General features: G+C 42.4%; 1 long non-coding RNA gene across 1 annotated transcript in view; it reads left to right on the forward strand.

The window, feature by feature from the left end:
- LOC139757483 (uncharacterized) overlaps window positions 1–21274 on the forward strand; it is a 331514-nt gene that overhangs the window by 162432 nt on the left and 147808 nt on the right. Inside the window, exon 4 of the long non-coding RNA XR_011714642.1 lies at window positions 2666–2753. This is a non-coding gene — a long non-coding RNA (uncharacterized lncRNA). The remainder of the gene's footprint in view (window positions 1–2665; window positions 2754–21274) is intronic.

Raw genomic sequence — 21274 nt, forward strand, 5'->3', positions numbered from 1 at the left:
GTGGGGAGTATTCTTTTCCCCTTTCCCCAGGGACAATGAAAAATGTAAGAAATAATTTAGAAAACAAACTTCCAGCTGGAAATGAAATGAAATATGAATGTCATAATGGCCCAACCTTTGGCTATGGAAAAGGGAAATGTATGATATATATATACAAACATCAATAGTAGTTTTCATCAATTTAACCACTGTATCATACTGCCTGGTCCATTTCTTTTATCATGAAACTAGAATATTTTCTTATGATGTTTCTCAATTGTCTTCACAAAGTACAACCATGTTTTGGTTACACGAAGGTAGGTAGTTAGTCATCCGCCATAATGAAGTTTTGACAGACCAAAAGTTTATCTGGACCCCAAGTTTTCCAGTACATTCATGAAAAACACCTTTTTTTGCTTTCCATCTCTTATCACTTTGAAAAATGGTCCATTTGTTCACATTTCAATGAAAGAATCAGCTTCGATGTCTAAGCTACATTCTTTTCCAATTCCACTAGTTTCTTGTCAGAGCACCATGTATGAAAACTACCCCTCTAGTAACACAACTACAAACATTTACTTCCCCTTTCAAAAAAAAATTCTGGGGAAGTCTGTCTCGATACACTGCGGGCCACTCTACCACCGGGCGAGGTTTGTGTTGCAGTGGTTCTTAATTCTGTAAATGGCATGCACAAGTAGATTAGCTATTTCCCGTGCTGAGATAAGTCTCTGGGGTGTCGTCCATCTCTTGTAGCCTTCATCAATCAGAATTAAATAGTGAATCAGCTTAACACATAGGAAGTATCTAAAACAGCAATACTGATATTGCATACAATAGCAATATTGAAATGTATAAAGAATTTATTGAACTATACTATATTACAATAATTAGGTGTTCTAAATTAGATTAAGGTTAAAGGCATTGTCAGGCCATGAAAACCCAGGTTAATATATATGTGTGTGTATATATGTATATATATATATATATATTTCATGTTTGGCGGGGTGGCGACGGGAATGAATAAGGGCAGACAGTATGAATTACGTACACGTGTATATATGTATATGGCTGTGTGTAATATATATATATATATATATATATATATATATATATATATATATATATATATATATATATATATTGTTTAATTTGTTTATGGATGGGGTTGTTAGGGAGGTAAATGCAAGAGTTTTGGAAAGAGGGGCAAGTATGAAGTCTGTTGGGGATGAGAGAGCTTGGGAAGTGAGTCAGTTGTTGTTCGCTGATGATACAGCGCTGGTGGCGGATTCATGTGAGAAACTGCAGAAGCTGGTGACGGAGTTTGGTAAAGTGTGTGGAAGAAGAAAGTTAAGAGTAAATGTGAATAAGAGCAAGGTTATTAGGTACAGTAGGGTTGAGGGTCAAGTCAATTGGGAGGTGAGTTTGAATGGAGAAAAACTGGAGGAAGTGAAGTGTTTTAGATATCTGGGAGTGGATCTGTCAGCGGATGGAACCATGGAAGCGGAAGTGGATCATAGGGTGGGGGAGGGGGCGAAAATTTTGGGAGCCTTGAAAAATGTGTGGAAGTCGAAAACATTATCCCGGAAAGCAAAAATGGGTATGTTTGAAGGAATAGTGGTTCCAACAATGTTGTATGGTTGCGAGGCGTGGGCTATGGATAGAGTTGTGCGCAGGAGGATGGATGTGCTGGAAATGAGATGTTTGAGGACAATGTGTGGTGTGAGGTGGTTTGATCGAGTAAGTAACGTAAGGGTAAGAGAGATGTGTGGAAATAAAAAGAGCGTGGTTGAGAGAGCAGAAGAGGGTGTTTTGAAATGGTTTGGGCACATGGAGAGAATGAGTGGGGAAAGATTGACCAAGAGGATATATGTGTCGGAGGTGGAGGGAACGAGGAGAAGAGGGAGACCAAATTGGAGGTGGAAAGATGGAGTGAAAAGGATTTTGTGTGATCGGGGCCTGAACATGCAGGAGGGTGAAAGGAGGGCAAGAAATAGAGTGAATTGGAGCGATGTGGTATACAGGGGTTGACGTGCTGTCAGTGGATTGAATCAAGGCATGTGAAGCGTCCGGGGTAAACCATGGAAAGCTGTGTAGGTATGTATATTTGCGTGTGTGGACGTGTGTATGTACATGTGTATGGGGGGGGGTTGGGCCATTTCTTTCGCCTGTTTCCTTGCGCTACCTCGCAAACGCGGGAGACAGCGACAAAGTATAAAAAAAAAAAAAAAAAAAAAAAATATATATATATATATATATATATATATATATATATATATATATATATATATATATATATATATATATATATATACGTTGAGGTGTATAGGTATGTATATGTGCGTGTGTGGACGTGTATGTATATACATGTGTGTGTGGATGAGTTGGGCCATTCTTCCGTCTGTTTCCTTGCGCTACCTCGCTAACGCGGGAGACAGCGATAAAGTATGATAAATAGATAAAAATATATATATATATATATATATATATATATATATATATATATATATATATATATATATATATATATATATATATATATGCTTAATTATTATACTTTGTCGCTGTCTCCCGCGTCAGCGAGGTAGCGCAAGGAAACAGACAGACAGAGAGAGAGAGAGAGAGAGAGAGAGAGAGAGAGAGAGAGAGAGAGAGAGCAGGTACTGAATATAACATGTCCACTCCTCAGGCACGTCCCCCTTGTACCAGCGTCACGGTCGGGGAAATGTTGGCAGCTGGTCGATGATAGCCGACCCTGAGGGAGGCCCAGGAAAAATGTGAGTGTTAATTATTCTTCATCTTGTTTATGTCGCATGTCTTTTTTTTTTTTTCTCATGATTATCCTCTCGATGGATGATTGGAACCTCTGTGCAGGTAAGGAATGCTTTGTTTTGACACTGTTTAATACATTGACTCCTTTATGTTCTGAAGTAGAAAGAATTTAGGGGTGTTTGTTGACGTTCACCCTTGATACGTGTGTACACTTCTGATGAAAAGTTGTCTCCCGTAGCGTAAGTAAATTACTTGAGACGTTCAGAAGTCTGGCTGCTGGAAGTGGTGACGTCGAGTAAACAGTCGTGCGTTTTTGTTTAAATAGTTCACTCTATTTGTTGATGTTGGAGTTCAGGACTCGTTATATTGCCTCGTGAAGCTCCCCAAGTTTATTTGTTAAGGCAAAGGTCATCATCGATGAAACCCGTCTTTGCATTGCTAAACGAGTCGAGAAAAAATGTTTTATTTCCCGCGTTAGGTTAAGGATATATATATAGAAACCACATCACACCACTTCGAACATGTTGTACTGAAACATTGTGAGCACGTTCGTAATTGTCTCCTCCCATAGTATCCAAGACGATGTATGAACGGATTTTGTTCAATTATTTGACCCGGATTCGATTCCTGGGCGCACAGGTGTAAATGGTTTGCATTCAATAAAGACCTTTACCTATATTTGCGTGTGGTGATATTTACTAGCCTCGCCAAGATATTAAAACCAGTGTCCATTTATTGCAGTAGTTTTACATGGCCTTAAAAAAATATGAGGATATGTGTATTTTCCTTGTAAAGGCATTGTAAATATTTTCCCCTGTGTTGCATCTATCGCCGCTTTCGATGAAATATCCCGAGTTGGTTGGAGGTTTAGTTGTTGTTTTTCTTATCAATTAAAGCTGCATCGTTGCCAGGCGTCGATGGCGAATGGAACGTATCGTAGACTTGAGGTGCTTTCCATTGCACTGATTTTGTACTTCGGTGTAAAGAAGGCTGGATGGATTCGTTCATTGTAGGTGCTTGTCTGGATTCATTAACTTTGATGAATTTGACATCAGTGGGGCCTTTAAAAGGTGGTCTTGGTGCAGTAGGGTGTCGCCAAGACTGAGGAGAGCACGCAAGACTAGCTGGTCGAGGCGCTCATTTCGGGTAAGAGTAACAGAGTTCTCTCTGAGGTCCATAGAGTATACATAGAGGTAATGTTCTGATCTCCTCTGTGTTAAAAATTTTTGTTCTGTGGACGTGACGGAATTGAGGCAGTGCATAATTTAGTTAGCTCTCTCTCTCTCTCTCTCTCTCTCTCTCTCTCTCTCTCTCTCTCTCTCTCTCTCTCTCTCTCTCGGAAAGGACTTTATTCGAGCCAAGAAGAGTTGGAACGAAACACAACAGTTATAGTACCTCCTATCTTTGAGAGAAGCGTAAGATAAGATAAGGTATTCTAGCTATCTTTGAGAGACAGAGAGAAATCAATAACATTCTGCATTAGCCAACCTGATGGTGTTGGAGTCGAGACAAAGCCTTCATTAAAGCAGTGTTGGAGAAATTCGCAGTATAGTCTGTGCGACGCCAACCCACACACATAGCGGGGACTGAGCTTCTTACAGGAACGAATGTGGAGGAAATGGACTTATTGGTGTTAGAATCGCATCGGTGGAATCCATTAGGCGAAGACAAAAGCATTCTTTACGAAAAGGTTCGGAGTGGTTGGTTTCACGTCCACACTCCGTGGACAGGATCAAGATGCTACAGACTATATACACCAACCTCTTGCATGTTACGAACATTTGAAGATGGACTGGCGTATTCAGAAGAAGGCTCCTGGACATACGAGATGCAGAATGGACTAAAGGACGTTTCCGTGGAGTTAAAACGAGTGGAATCAGCTCAATAACACCATATAGATTTTGACATGGCATCAAACACTTCATGGAGGGAAAGAATTACATTTGCTTGGAACGGAAGCTTAAGCAAGCACCGTACATCTTCAAGGAACAATGGAGGAAAACAACGTTTGCAAGCGGAGAGAGAGAGAGAGACAAAACACTGCATGATAAAGAAATCGAAGTGAAATGTTTACCATCTTTGAAAAAAAGAAGAAAACTGAGACTTCTGCAGGAACAGCGAAATACACACGAGTTACAAACCTTCTGAACAAGAGGCAGATATTAGCATTTTCCATCAACGCTGAGTTCGCAGAACCCGACAGTAATGATCCACTCATATAACCGAGCTGGGCAGATGAAATCCGGAGGAAAACAGCAGGCTCGGCAACAAACGCCAGGCCAGAGTGAGGAACAGAAGAAAAAAAAGGAGAATCTGACGAACTTATGCATATATGTGATTAGCTTATGTATACGTGTGATTAGCATCTGGAGTCCTCACCAGCCAGAGTAAGGAACAGAAGAAAAAAAAAGAATCTGACGAACTTATGTATATGTGTGATTAGCCTATGTATACGTGTGATTAGCATCTGGAGTCCTCACCACGAAGATTAAGACTGCGATAATCATTACTGTTCCACCGCGGAATTTATCTCGAATATAAGACGAATATGATCATTGGAATTGCCAGGAAAGGAAAGAGTGCTGAACTGAAGACTTTGTCAGCACCTTGGAGACATCATGGCTCTCGAGCAAAAGAGAGGCACAATGTATATGTGTGATTAGCTTATGTATGTATGTGATTAGCATCTGGAGTCCTCACCACGAAGATTAAGACTGCGATAATCATTGCTGTTCCACAGCGGAATTCATCTCGAATATAAGACGAATATGATCATTGGAATTGCCAGGAAAGGAAAGAGTGCTGAACTGAAGACTTTGTCAGCACCTTGGAGACATCATGGCTCTCGAGCAAAAGAGAGGCACAATGTATATGTGTGATTAGCTTATGTATGTATGTGATTAGCATCTGGAGTCCTCACCACGAAGATTAAGACTGCGATAATCATTGCTGTTCCACAGCGGAATTCATCTCGAATATAAGACGAATATGATCATTGGAATTGCCAGGAAAGGAAAGAGTGCTGAACTGAAGACTTTGTCAGCACCTTGGAGACATCATGGCTCTCGAGCAAAAGAGGGGCACAATGTATATGTGTGATTAGCTTATATATATGTGTGATTAGCATCTAGAGTCCTCACCACGAAGATTAAGATTGCGATAATTATTGCTGTTCCACAGCGGAATTCATCTCGAATATAAGACGAATATGATCATTGGAATTGCCAGGAAAGGAAAGAGTGCTGAACTGAAGACTTTGTCAGCACCTTGGAGACATCATGGCTCTCGAGCAAAAGAGAGGCACAACGATAGCGATAACGCTAGATAACAGGGCACAGTGCACCATCATCCTTATGGACTTGTCTAGCGCTTCTGGTTAAACATGGGCACGAAGGCTTGAGGTACAAACAAATTAGCGCCAACTTTTCCCCTTTCAGTACACAAGGATGCTAACCATCTCCTTAGACTGAAGGACTATATCACTTAAAAGTCCACTGGGCGCAAGAGAAACCGTGGAAGTGATGTGCCAGAGGGAAACTGTCCCACACCAATTCTCTACATTATCTACTTTATCTACCCCCCAACCCCAACAACTAGGTTTGTGGGGGGTAACTGTCGCAATGATGAACACTGGAAAATCCAAGAGTCTCTGTCAAGAAAACACTCAAAATGATATATTTTCAAAAGTTGCGATAAAGGATGGAAAATCAAAATGAACTGGCAAGATAAGTTCCAGGCCATACCGGTATTGGCTTAAAGAACAATAACAAAAAAAATTAAACTACGAAATAAACTTAGAACATTACGAAAAAATTATCTGATGAAGATCGAGAGAACAGCCATACGATAGAGAGGTGATAGGTAAGAAGCAAGACACTTTCAGAATTGAGAAGATGCCAATCCATCGGCAGAAAGACTCGCCTTCGTCAGTCGAAAGCGATGGCATGACCTGGACACGATTACCAGCCCACTGTCACTGAAGAACTGCGCCTCAAGAGCAACATTTAAGACTGGATAAAGCAGTTAGAAAAAAAAAAAAATATGACACACGAACGACCCTCATGTGATGAGATCACTTCTACCACTCACGAGGAAGGAAAACAGGAGGCAATGAACGCAGTCATCCACAGATGGGCACTAAGAGGTCTGGGACAGCCTAGAAGACGGTGGTAACGCTCGCTTGGCACACATTGAAACGCAAAAAAAATGAAAATAAAAAAAAGGGATAGAAATACGCCGCTAGTAGTTATGAAGTCTTAACAGCGATGCCTGGCACCACCCTCTGCAATTTTCGTATGAGCTGGACACACTGGACAGAACGAGATCACGGAAGTACTGTAAGCCTTTTATAAAGTTCATTGAAAACAAAGAATCTATGATGAAGAAAGTCGAAAATTCACCATGGCGGCACATAGAACAAGCACTGTGACACCATAACAAAAACAGTATGACAAAAAAGAAGACACAAGGCACAGGCGAAATAAAAATAGTTAAAGCAGGCGTGATGACTGACGCAAGTACCCAAGTCTGCTGAAGTAGGTCTTCGCGGAAGCCCGCTAGGAGAGCCACACCACAGAGCCAGGTGGCTGGCTGGCTGGCTAGCTCATTCTAATAGCAGCTTCAACACTTTTTTTTCTCTCCTCCTCCGGTCTACTGTCAGGAAATTCTCCGTGCGGATCCTATCTGAGTTTGTCCTTCGATGGGCTTCTCCCCTCACCCCACTGTAGTTAGGAGGGGACGAGCGTGTTATTTCCCCATGAAGAAGTCCTGAAAAATAAGGGAATGCTTGAAATGATGTCCTTTTTCCGTTTTCTCTGGCGCGTTAGATTTAATTTTTTCTACAGTAGCATCACACACACACACACACACTCTATATATATATATATATATATATATATATATATATATATGCAAGAGGTGAAAAAGAGGGCAAATGAGAGTTGGGGTGAGAGAGTATCATTAAATTTTAGGGAGATTAAAAAGATGTTCTGGAAGGAGGTAAATAAAGTGCGTAAGACAAGGGAGCAAATGGGAACTTCAGTGAAGGGCGCAAATGGGGAGGTGATAACAAGTAGTGGTGATGTGAGAAGGAGATGGAGTGAGTATTTTGAAGGTTTGTTGAATGTGTTTGATGATAGAGTGGCAGATATAGGGTGTTTTGGTCGAGGTGGTGTGCAAAGTGAGAGGGTTAGGGAAAATGATTTGGTAAACAGAGAAGAGGTACTAAAAGCTTTGCGGAAGATGAAAGCCGGCAAGGCAGCAGGTTTGGATGGTATTGCAGAGGAATTTATTAAAAAAGGGGGTGACTGTATTATTGACTGGTTGGTAAAGTTATTTAATGTATGTATGACTCATGGTGAGGTGCCTGAGGATTGGCGGAATGCGTGCATAGTGCCATTGTACAAAGGCAAAGGGGATAAGAGTGAGTGCTCAAATTAGAGGTATAAGTTTGTTGAGTATTCCTGGTAAATTATATGGGAGGGTATTGATTGAGAGGGTGAAGGCATGTACAGAGCATCAGATTGGGGAAGAACAGTGTAGTTTCAGAAGTGGTAGAGGATGTGTGGATCAGGTGTTTGTTTTGAGGAATGTATGTGAGAAATACTTAGAAAAGCAAATGGATGTGTATGTAGCATTTATGGATCTGGAGAAGGCATATGATAGTTGATAGAGATGCTCTGTGGAAGGTATTAAGAATATATGGTGTGGGAGGCAAGTTGTTAGAAGCAGTGAAAAGTTTTTATCGAGGATGTAAGGCATGTGTACGTGTAGGAAGAGAGGAAAGTGATTGGTTCTCAGTGAATGTAGGTTTGCGGCAGGGGTGTGTGATGTCTCCATGGTTGTTTAATTTGTTTATGGATGGGGTTGTTATGGAAGTGAATGCAAGAGTTTTGGAAAGAGGGGCAAGTATGAAGTTTGTTGGGGATGAGAGAGCTTGGGAAGTGAGTCAGTTGTTGTTCGCTGATGATACAGCGCTGGTGGCTGATTGATGTGAGAAACTGCAGAAGCTGGTGACTGAGTTTGGTAAAGTGTGTGAAAGAAGAAAGTTAATTGGGAGGTAAGTTTGAATGAAGAAAAACTGGAGGAAGTAAAGTGTTTTAGATATCTGGGAGTGGATCTGGCAGCGGATGGAACCATGGAAGCGGAAGTGGATCATAGGGTGGGGGAGGGGGCGAAAATTCTGGGAGCCTTGAAGAATGTGTGGAAGTCGAGAACATTATCTCGGAAAGCAAAAATGGGTATGTTTGAAGGAATAGTGGTTCCAACAATGTTGTATGGTTGCGAGGCGTGGGCTATGGATAGAGTTGTGCGCAGGAGGATGGATGTGCTGGAAATGAGATGTTTGAGGACAATGTGTGGTGTGAGGTGGTTTGATCGAGTAAGTAACGTAAGGGTAAGAGAGATGTGTGGAAATAAAAAGAGCGTGGTTGAGAGAGCAGAAGAGGGTGTTTTGAAATGGTTTGGGCACATGGAGAGAATATGAGAGGAAAGATTGACCAATAGGATATATGTGTCGGAGGTGGAGGGAACGAGGAGAAGTGAGAGACCAAATTGAAGGTGGAAAAATGGAGGGAAAAAGATTTTGTGTGATCGGGGCCTGAACATGCAGGAGGGTGAAAGGAGGGCAAGGAATAGAGTGAATTGGATCGATGTGGTATACCGGGTTTGACGTGCTGTCAGTGGGTTGAATCAGGGCATGTGAAGCGTCTGGGGTAAACCATGGAAAGCTGTGTAGGTATGTATATTTGCGTGTGTGGACGTATGTATATACATGTGTATGGGGGGGGGGGGGTGGGGCCATTTCTTTCGTCTGTTTCCTTGCGCTACCTTGCAAACGCGGGAGACAGCGACAAAGCAAAAAAAAAAAAAGAAATATATATATATATATATATATATATATATATATATATATATATATATATATATATATATACATATATATATTCCTATGAATCCACGGGGAAAATGAAACACGATAAGTTCCCAAGTGCACTTCCGTGTAATAATCACATCATCATGGGAGACACAAGAGAAATATAAGTCAGTTGATATTATATTTCTCTCTTGTGTCACCCCTGATGATGTGATTATTACACGAAAATGCACTTGGGAACTATATCGTGTTTCATTTTCCCCTTGGACTCGTAGTAATATCTTGATCACGCTCAAAATTGTGATCCTTTCCAATATGTATATATATATATATATATATATATATATATATATATATATATATATATATATATCATGTCATTTACACTTTCAATATAGCAGTACTTTATCATCCATCATAAGATTCTCTAGCCAGACTGAACCACCTCTCAAAGGGTAGGGTCATTTTCATATGTTACCGTCGACAAATCGGACCCAAGAATTGGAATTGGAAATTACATTTGCCTCCTTCCCAGCCCTTATAACTTTCGCACGGTGAATACCGAGAAGTTTCATTTGCGTTCGTCATACGTGGGTGATTGAAACGGCGTGATTGCGATGTGGTGTGATTGCTATAAGATGTGATTTGCGATACGGTGTGATTGCAATACGGTGTGATTGCGATACGGTGTGATTGCGATAAAAGACTGCTTTAGAAGTTGCTGTACCACAAAGGTTACAGATGCAAGATCTTATCCTCGACTTGTTTCAATAAAGAAAAAAAAAGATATATGAGAAAGTGAACGTGAGGGACGAAAAGTATTGGAAATGAGAAACGTAATTTCCAAGAAATTAACTGTGTATAGAACGAGGAGTAATGAAAATACGATGTCCTGGGTGGAAAAGAAAAGACTGGTTTATAGATCTGACAGGGTGGAACGGAAGAGATTGCTTTTAGAAAGGGTGACAAGATAAAACTAAGAGTAATTGGAATAGCTACTAGATGCCAAAAGGTCTCCAAGCAAGATAAGTAAGAAGGAGGTGTGTGTGTGTGTGTGTGTGTGTGTGTGTGTTAGGTGTTAGTGTCAGACAACATCTTTCCACTGAACTATAGGAGGAAGGTAGTGGCGTATGTAACCTACACTTATTGTTACGTGAGAGAATGATGAGAATGGATGTAAGGAGATGTAAGGATGTAAGGAGAATGAAAAGGTCTGATTGGGATGGCAGATGTGTTGAACAGAATGGAATCATAACACTAGAACAAAGTTATAACATAATTAACATCACAGAATATGCAATTTCAGGGTAAATTCTGTGTAACAAGGAGAGAGATGAATTGGGCGGTGATGTCTTGCTCTTCGTTAAAGTAAAGCTTAGTATAGAAAATGTATATCATGGCATGAACGTGAGGTTTCACAGCTAGTACGGCTGTAGAGGAAGTGATCGATTCTGCTCTGTAAACCCATATGGCAGGGAGTATACAGGACTCGCATGTTAGTTTAGTCTACAGAAAGAGTTTCAGAATACTGGAGACGTAGTATGAATCTATAGTCAGTATGCAGATCATCGTAAAATGAAATTTGACCCAAAAATATCGCATCCTAAATGGAAATTCCAGATATTACACATCGGTGACATCTTCGCCGTAATAAGGCTGACATCATTTCCTCAATACGGCTGACGACGTCACTGCAATACGGCTGACGACATCACTGCAATGCGGCTGACGACATCACTGCAATACGGCTGACGACGTCACTGCAATACGGCTGACGACGTCACTGCAATACGGCTGACGACGTCACTGCAATACGGCTGACGACGTCACTGCAATACGGCTGACGACGTCACTGCAATACGGTTGACGACGTCACTGCAATACGGTTGACGACGTCACTGAAATACGGCTGACGACATGACTGCAATACGGCTGACGACATGACTGCAATACGGCTGACGACATGACTGCAATACGGCTGACGACATGACTGCAATACGGCTGACGACATGACTGCAATACGGCTGGCGACGTCACTGCAATACGGCTGGCGACGTCACTGCAATACGGCTGGCGACGTCACTGCAATACGGCTGACGACATGACTGCAATACGGCTGACGACATGACTGCAATACAGCTGGCGACGTCACTGCAATACGGCTGGCGACGTCACTGCAATACGGCTGGCGACGTCACTGCAATACGGCTGACGACGTCACTGCAATACGGCTGACGACGTCACTGAAATACGGCCTTCGACGTCACTGCAATACGGCTGACGACGTCACTGCAATACGGCTGACGACGTCACTGCAATACGGCTGACGACGTCACTGCAATACGGCTGACATCATCACTACAGTATGGCTGAAGACATCACCGCAATACGTGGCTGATACCAGCATAGCCAGACATTGTACTACGGAGCCAGACTTGCTGATTATCTTTCTTTTTTATATAAGGAATGTAAACCATCATTAGCATGGCATTATCTTTAAGGAATGTATACCATCATTAGCATGGCATTATCTTTAAGGAATGTAAACCATCATTAGCATGGCATTATCTTTTTAGTTTTAGAATTACCCTCGTATCCCCCCACTCCATCAAAGAGGAGGAGGATCATCGCCACTGGTGCCGACTTCGTACAACGAAAGTTTTGAGAAGATAATGAAATGTAAATTGACGAAGGAATGTGGTTAGCATTCACGAGCCGCCTAGGGTCGAGAAGCGCAGGGGTTCGAATCCTCGTTGGCGGCAGTCGGTCTACAGTCAACCCTGCTGTTCGTCCCCCCTTAGGGATTGGTCGATGGAATGGATACCTGGCCTAGGTTCGGTTATATATATATATATATATATATATATATATATATATATATATATATATATATATATATATATATATATATATTATCCCTGGGGATAGGGGAGAAAGAATACTTCCCACGTATTCCCTGCGTGTCGTAGAAGGCGACTAAAAGGGAAGGGAGCGGGGGGCTGGAAATCCTCCCCTCTCGTTTTTTTTTTTTTTTTTTTTTCCTTTTTTTTTTTTTCCAAAAGAAGGAACAGAGAAGGGGGCCAGGTGAGGATGTTCCCTCAAAGGCCCAGTCCTCTGTTCTTAACGCTACCTCGCTATCGCGGGAAATGGCGAATAGTATGAAAAAAAAAAAAAAAATATATATATATATATATATATATATATATATATATATATATATATATATATATATATATATATATATAATATTTCAGCGCTTTCATCATTATATGGAGTACTTGGGAAACGGAAACTTTGCTGAAGTGTTTGGGAGGTATAGCTATGGTGTCGCCTCACTGTACATCAGACTCTATGCAATACCTCTACGAAGGAAGAACATTGTACTCGCTCCTTTACTGTTTCTCACGCTCGTCGTCAACACACATCACTGCTTCATCTCGTTCCTCTTTCACAAGCGACTTCGGACTGAACATCGATCTCACTATAGTGCAAAAGACACCGAGATACTGCGTACATAAATCGAGCTTCTCGATGCGCACTGATATGATGTAAGTTCCAATTACGTCTGTGATCAATTACGAATATAAGGAATGAATATCTGTATAGACTGCAGGACAGACCAACAACAGCATATCTCAGAGAAGCAGAATATTCTTTGGAGGAATAATAATATCTGATAGTCATACCTTCACCAGACAAAATAGTGGAGTTGTTGCACCTTCCAAAGAGATTAGCAGGATGAATTGCACAGCTCATCATGACGAGAGGCGAGCTAATGGTTTCCCTCATTAAGGCATTTGTGTTACTCAGGCTAGAGTACTGTTGTGTGCTACCATCACCCCTTTAATGCAGGCGAAATTGTTGTTTTAGAAAAAGAGATACAGGATTTATCCTCGTACGCTGTGAAGACTTGAGTTACTGATCATGGTAGACATCTCGTAAGGCAACACTCTCGACAGCACATAGGGGGAATGACAAGTAGCTCACACGTGGGATATCCTAAAAGATATGGCTCCCCAAATCCTCTCAAAACTTTTTTCTCCATCAGCACAACAGGCATGGAAGATTACCAAGGACTACCACAGAACTTGGAAGGTGCAACGGTAGTGGAAAATATCGTTAACTTCCAGGACTCTGATGGTTTTAGCGCAGTGCCTTCCACCAGTGTGAGTACGATGGTTATGGACGGCTTGCTGAAGCAAATTGAAAACGAGTTCATAGATCGAATACGTGTTGTGTCAGACCTGACTCAGGCAGCCTGAACCAGCAAAATAGCGACACAGCTATTTGGTAGGACACCCCGAGCTCCGGAACCATCATAAGGCATGTGTAAGACGAGGTATCTTACAACTCTCCACGGTGCACCTCTGAAACATTGTTCCCTATTCACGTGTGTCACAGTAAATATGCCATCCACCACCAGTCGAACATCACTAGACACCTGTCGATCGTACTTTCCTCTCTTCTCACTTAAAGCCTACGTGAAATACGACCCGCCAACTCTCTCCCTCTACGCTTTCCACACACGACTTCGTCTTCCACTTCCTAACGAGAACCACAGAGAACACTGCCTCCCTCTCCTCCTCATCAGGGGCTGGAACTTGCTTCTCTCTTCCCCTTCATTGGCCACTCGGGAATATTGCTCAGCCTCAGCCTTTTATTCCCAAGCGTATTATCTAAAGGACATCTCCGTTTATGCCTCGTCTTGTGTGTACTTTACCAAACGTATACTCCACCTCAGTGCACTTTAGCTTACACATGCATTATTTTAAGTATACTTTAACTTATGCATACGTTGCCTTACGTGTACATTAACATACGTCATGTATACATTGCCTTACGCACATATTACCATAGGTATGCATCATTTTACGTATAACTTATATCAGTATACCTTATCTTGCCTATAACTTTGGCTGTATGGGGAATGATCTTTTATACCCGTACCTCAATCTGTGAGCAATGTCCCTGGCTGAGATCCTCATTAGCCAGGCTGATGCTTCCAGTATCTTATTCTGTGCAGCTTCAGTGAATTGATGCGTCTTGAAGGAAGTTGTCCACTTCCCTTCTGAAGAAGTCCTGGGGTATTCCTATGATGCTCCTTTTATTTTCTGGTCGAAAGACAAACAAGCGTCGTTCTTTAAGGTTTATACTGTTCTCTCAAATATTCCATGAGGCAGCATGTCTACTCCTTACTGGGTTTGGTGCGCAAATTTCAAACAACTTATAATTCCCGCAAAAAAAAAGATATTTTCGTGCTATTCCATCAAGGTCATTATTTATGCACATTCAGAACCTAATGTTTCCACTGTGTTTCCTTGTTGTCTAGCATCACGTGACTTTTTTGTCTTCGTTTTCGTAAGTACAGCTTCAGAGCTTCCAGCCAGTCCCATACGTTCAGAAATGTTTCTGAAACAGCTAGGCTGTTGAGGATCCTTTGGACGCATGCCATGTCCACAGTTTCACCGGCCGTGTGTGGCGATGGTGACCCATCAGTCCAACCGTAAGGAGAAAAGTGCTGTGAGTAAAGACTTCATTGGTTTTCTCTCTTGCTTATGAAGATGTGAATATCCATCGCATCGAATTTGCATCTTGGACACATCCTTTCATATGTTCTCCAGAGTTGAAGTCATCAAGCATCATTACTCCTGAATGTTTTATTCCCATCTCCCGTTGTTATAATGGCAACTGTTCCCGTCTTGTATTTGGAGGAGTTTAAGGCCCTTCTAGATGGACATCAGGCTAATTTGGTGGCCCATTGGGAGATTTGGCTAGCAACTGTTTGCAGGTTGTCAGTATCCTCAGCTGATGGCCATACCAATTCCATACTGAATGTACTATCTCTTGTAAGTATACGTAGTTGTATTATGTGTCGTTTCGAATGTCAGATGTGTGCCTGCAGACCGGACAGGGAACAGGATTACTTAAGTACCAAGCTTATGAAAATAGACAATGAATTTCATATAGTAAAGAAGCTTTACCATTGTGATCTCTTTACCAAGAGAGAATGTACCCAGTCGTTTCATTTTCCAGTAATCCGACTCGTGGTTTTTTTTACGTGATCACAACCAGGTTCCATTTATCAAGGGTCTTCGCCATCTCCACAAACAGTTCATCAGCCCTTCCCAAAGTTCCCTGATGGCAACCTGGAACGCGGGTCACCCTCCACTCCCTCTTTTGCCACCTGATACGCGTCTCTCCCCCCAACTTGGAACACATCTTTCGTATAATCGGCCACCTGGAACATTTCCTTTTCTTTCCCTATCCCCGTTTGGGAATTGCTTCCCCTCTCATCCTTTTCACAGCCTACCCCTTGACGACGCCATCCCTCCTTCATTCCGGCCTCCTATCACAAGGCTATCTTCAGCCTTCTGTCCTTCCCCATCCCTTTTAGCCATCGGTGAAACGACCTTTAGTCTCAACCCATCCTCAAACTGTCCGTCTTAAAGAAAGCATTCTTGGTTCCCTTTCCCAATCCTCTCCCCCTAGCCACCTTGATCCTTACTCCTCCTTCCCCTCTTTCCGTTTTAGAACAGGGCCCCCCCTGTGATATCTTCTCCCTGTTGCTTCCTTTGACATCTACTCCTTGCCCCTTCCCTTTCAGTGGCCACTTTAAGCAAGCACACAAACTCCCTGCTTCTCTTCCTTCTGATCAACGGACGATTTTGAAGACATCATCCTTCTTCTGCTCCTCCTTCGCTTGTAGCACGGAACATAGCCCCCCCCCCCTTCCTCCTTCTTAATTGGAGAACCGTGCTGGCTACCTGGAATTTGACCCGCTCCATCCATCTTCCTCATTAGCGGAACACGGCCTTCTCCAAGTCTTGTCACCTCGTACCTTCCCTCTGGCTATCCGGAACCTGAGCTTCATCCGCTCCAACCTCAACCACGTCCCTAGTTAACTGGAGTACACAACCCTCTCCTGCCACCATCCCTCAAATCCTGGTCGAATGGAAGACGAAACGCTCATTTCCCTGTACCTCTGGTGACTGTGTGGAACACTGCTCCCTCCCTTTGCCTTCCGGTAACGACCTGGAGAGAGCGATCTTGCGCGACTTGTACCCCCTGGCCCTCTATCTTCCATCTGCTAAACGCGTCCCTTAGATGCCTATCTGCCGTTTGCCCAAACAAAAGAAGAATCGCTTACGTTCATCAGTTTTAACCATTTGCATATTGCTCTCAGTTCCATGCATTCTTGTAATGCTCGCTTGCTAGTCAGGGTCCCGGGTAGGCCATGGGTTTATTCCAGCAGAGTGCAGGCATCCATTCCACCAGGCCATTCGAAAAGATTATTCATTCCAGGGAGCTCCATTGTCCACTAGGTTCGCTGCGATTTCTAATTCGTTTTTGTGTTCTCTAGATTCTGTTTCCCCTCCTGATATTTATCGAAGTATTACGCTGCTTCTTAAACATACACACACAAAAGGTTGTAGTTGATTCATTGGAGTGTTTACAAATACACGTGAAACATTGGTATAAATCTCTGGAAAGATAAACAAAGAAACGATAAGCTTTCGAATTTATTTCAAGCCGGTATCGAAAGATGCTGTGTTTGTTTCCAGAAAGTCTCTCTCTCTCTCTCTCTCTCTCTCTCTCTCTCTCTCTCTCTCTCTCTCTCTCTCTCTCTCTCTCTCTCTCTTTCTATATATGAATGTGTGCGTTTCTCATTACTGGTGTGTGTGTGTGTGTGTGTGTGTGGAAGAAAATATACAGGGACACCAGTAGATGTTACACGGTAAGATGTGATCCTGGTAACGTCTTCTGGTGTCTCTGTATGTTCTCCTTCATCTGTGATGTGTTACTATTTGTTTCTGACGATGTGTTGAAATACACGAAAGCGCTTCAGCAAATTTTTCTGCTTCGATTTTCCGTCGTGGTCTACAAGCATATATATATATATATATATATATATATATATATATATATATATATATATATATATATATATATATATATATATATATATATATACCAATTAAGACTGTAGTATGCTCACTGTTAAACACGTACCGATTTGAACCATTAATGGCATCACAAGAACACACACGTACCTGACCTCTGACAGCAATGGCACTTAGAGAACAGGCTGTCATTTACAAGACCCGATGCCAGGCTTGATCTGGCACACACACACACACACACACGGGCCTCTGTGGTGTAGTGGCTAGTGTTATTACGAGTCAGCACGGCTCACCCGGGATCATCCGTACATTGGTTCGTATCCAGGGGGCGCGGCAGGCGGCCATAACCAACCCCACTGTTCATCCTCCCCCTCAGCGCTGGTCGATAATTCGGTTCCTGGCTTAGCCTCGGGTGTAATTACGGATTCGTAATTACCTTTTAGCACTCGACGGGGAGGGAGTTTTACACCCGCGAGGCCCCATTTCATAAACATTGGTGTCATACAGCTTTGTTAAATTCATGTAGTGCTGTCTCGACATTAACACAGCTTTGTTAAGTTCATGTAGTGCTGTCTCGACATTAATACAGCTTTGTTAAGTTCATGTAATGCTGTCTCGACATTAACACAACTTTGTTAAATTCATGTAATGCTGTCTCGACATTAATACAGCTTTGTTAAATTCATGTAGTGCTGTCTCGACATTAACACAGCTTTGTTAAGTTCATGTAATGCTGTCTCGACATTAATACAGCTTTGTTAAATTCATGTAGTGCTGTCTCGACATTAATACAGCTTTGTTAAATTCATGTAATGCTGTCTCGACATTAATACAGCTTTGTTAAATTCATGTAATGCTGTCTCGACATTAATGCAGCTTTGTTAAATTCATGTAATGCTGTCTCGACATTAATACAGCTTTGTTAAATTCATGTAATGCTGTCTCGACATTAATACAGCTTTGTTAAATTCATGTAATGCTGTCTCGACATTAATACAGCTTTCTTAAATTCATGTAGTGCTGTCTCGACATTAATACAGCTTTCTTAAATTCATGTAATGCTGTCTCGACATTAACACAGCTTTGTTAAATTCATGTAATGCTGTCTCGACATTAACACAACTTTGTTAAATTCATGTAATGCTGTCTCGACATTAATGCAGCATTGTTAAATTCATGTAATGCTGTCTCGACATTAATACAGCTTTGTTAAGTTCATGTAATGCTGTCTCGACATTAATGCAGCATTGTTAAATTCATGTAGTGCTGTCTCGACATTAACACAGCTTTGTTAAGTTCATGTAGTGCTGTCTCGACATTAATACAGCTTTCTTAAATTCATGTAGTGCTGTCTCGACATTAATACAGCTTTCTTAAATTCATGTAATGCTGTCTCGACATTAACACAGCTTTGTTAAATTCATGTAATGCTGTCTCGACATTAACACAACTTTGTTAAATTCATGTAATGCTGTCTCGACATTAATGCAGCATTGTTAAATTCATGTAATGCTGTCTCGACATTAATACAGCTTTGTTAAGTTCATGTAATGCTGTCTCGACATTAATGCAGCATTGTTAAATTCATGTAGTGCTGTCTCGACATTAACACAGCTTTGTTAAGTTCATGTAATGCTGTCTCGACATTAATCATGTCCTCATTCGTTCTGTTCCATTCATCCACCTCTCCTAACACTTTTTAAGAGTACGTCTTCGTACCTTGTTTGATTTCGCGTTTCTTCCGGTGATGGTTGCTCTTTCTGCTTTCTCACATCTTTCGCAGAGTTGTTCACTCTACACCTCATCGATCTGCTTTCAAAAAAACTTAAAGGTTGGTTGTGATCAGTTCACAGTGCCTTGCTCTTTTCTCCTCCTAGGCTGGCAGAGTGAACTTATGAAACCTTGTGACCTTCTCTCTCTCTCTCTCTCTCTCTCTCTCTCTCTCTCTCTCTCTCTCTCTCTCTCTCTCTAGAATTTCCTTCTAAGAAACCCTTCATCGACTAGAGGCCACGAACTTCTCTTCTCTCCAACAGTGGGTCAGTAAATTAGAAAAAATAAGGAAAAGAACAGTTTAATTGAATCCGGGTTGCCATTTAGCTCAATATATACAGTTAAGGAATTACATAACTGTGAGAAGGGGGTCATATCAGTCGCTAGTTCATCACAAAAGAGCTCAATCAAGGTGGAATTGGATAGTTCTATGCTTTGGATGAGCACGTGAGTGAAGTCTGTCTACGTAGTGCAGGATGCTCGACAGAGCCAATTCTGTGGTTTATGCATTATACATTTCGTGGTGATTAGCGTTTGTGTGTCCGTGATGGTGAGGGACTGGGGGAAGGTGCAGAGCATGCAGGAGAAGCGCTTGTTGGGATGAACGACAATTTCAGAGCAAGTCAGATGCCCATTGGTTGACCATCCAACGCTGAATGGACTAAATGAGAGGTGAGTGGCTCAAAATTATTTTAAGCATTGATAAAGCAGGATATTGATAGACGTAAAACGCTTATCATTTTTGGTTTGTAAGGTCATCATCATACACCACATTTGAGGATGAAGGAGAAGAGATAAAAGGAACAGAATAGAAGATGTTTATTGAAAGATTGCTGGGGTCGGTGGGAGCTGCCTGAGGCAATTCCGGCGATGGGGTGGTGGGTGGATAGGAGAAGACCTGGTTGTTGGCTATGATCGAGACGTAGGCGTAGCGGGGGCTGTCGCAAGGCCAGTTGTGATTATGTGTGACGTGAGAGTCGTGTATCCTGGAGGTTCCTGGGCAGACTGGTACACTTGGGGACAAGATGGGAGGGAGGGAGGTGGGACGTTCATCAGACGTGATGGGCTAAAGGGAGTGCTTTCAGACGACTACTAAGATCTTGTTTGAGACTCCAAGTTATGATGGGGTGGAGGTTGTGGCACGGATCAGCCCTGCTGGCACCATAGGACGGGAGGGAGTGTTGGCATACGGTGGTGTCAAGACTGGAAGTTACGTGTTCAAATGTTGGCAGGTGGTGGTAGAGAGCTAGGGCTCCGGGATCATGTTTGAGGAGGAAAGGTTATACCTGATATTGTTGGAGTCGTGGAGGCGGAGTTCGCTGGAGAGGGATGAGATCTGGTCCCGTTCTGGCCACAGAGGTGCATGGTACTGGTCGTAGGGGATTGAGGGAGAAGGCAGGAGGAGGAGGGAGGAGGTGGATGATTGCTCCTCCTAATGGAAGATAACCTCGATGCTCAAAAAGTGATGGAGGATGGCCCATTGAGACGGTGCGTGGCGGGAGGGGGGGATTGCCTGTAGGGAAGAGGTGCATGGTGCATGGAGCGGTGACTTGATCCTTTCCTGGCGATGGTGAGGTGCTGCTCAAGAAGATGGAGACTCCAATAATCTTGATTCTCTTGGTGTTGGGTTGTCATAGAGTTGCAGGTGTTTAGTAGCCTGGCACCGCCAGCACCTGCGTGATCACACCAGGATGAGAGGTACTGATACGCCACTGTTGCTAGATCTTATCCCCCACACATTTGGACCTGGATATTGAGAGTATTATCTGTGGTCCACCAGTTGGAAAATGTATGATGCCGTGGTTGGACGGCGTGGTAGACGAGGACGTAAGGGAAAGAGCAGAGGTGAGAGAAGGCATGTGAGAGGAAATGTGATAGTGCAATTCCACAAACCTCAACCATTTCCGTGATGATTTAGATTGGTAAAGTGGAGTTCATTAGTCAGGAACCAGAGCTTCGTTGTGAAAGGTGTCGCGATATT

The sequence above is a fragment of the Panulirus ornatus genome, chromosome 27, assembly GCF_036320965.1.
Source record: "Panulirus ornatus isolate Po-2019 chromosome 27, ASM3632096v1, whole genome shotgun sequence".
Classification (NCBI taxonomy): domain Eukaryota; kingdom Metazoa; phylum Arthropoda; class Malacostraca; order Decapoda; family Palinuridae; genus Panulirus; species Panulirus ornatus.